Raw genomic sequence first — 522 nt, forward strand, 5'->3', positions numbered from 1 at the left:
AGAAAGGGTCTTGCTATGTTGCCCAGGGTAGTCTCGAACTCCTGGACACAAGCGATCTTCTGGCCCTGCCTGAAGAGTAGCTGAGACTCCAGCCGCCAGCCACCACGCCCAGCAAAAGCAGGGTCTTTAAAAAGCAAAGACTTAGCAAAAAAGGAAAATAAAGGTTACAGGAGTTAAGCAGAGGTGCTGGAGGGAAGTGGGTGTGGCTGTGAAAGGAAAAGTCTGGATTCTTGTGAAGGTGGAAATGTGCAATACCCTAACTGTATCAACATCCTGGTGTACGCCTTACTACAGTTTTGCAAGATATTGGCGTGGGCAGGGGAGACTGAGTAAGGGATACATGGAATCTTGATAATTTCTTTTAAGTTGCCTGTGAATTATCTAAAAATTAGGCCGGGCACGGTGGCTCATGCCTGTAATCCCAGCATTTTGGGAGGCCGAGGCGGGTGGATCATGAGGTCAACAGATCGAGACCATCCTGGTCAACATGGTGAAACCCCGTCTCTACTAAAAATACAAAAA

Source organism: Sapajus apella, unplaced genomic scaffold (genome assembly GCF_009761245.1).
Source record: "Sapajus apella isolate SASKATOON/1434 unplaced genomic scaffold, GSC_monkey_1.0 scaffold14, whole genome shotgun sequence".
In the NCBI taxonomy this organism is placed as follows: domain Eukaryota; kingdom Metazoa; phylum Chordata; class Mammalia; order Primates; family Cebidae; genus Sapajus; species Sapajus apella.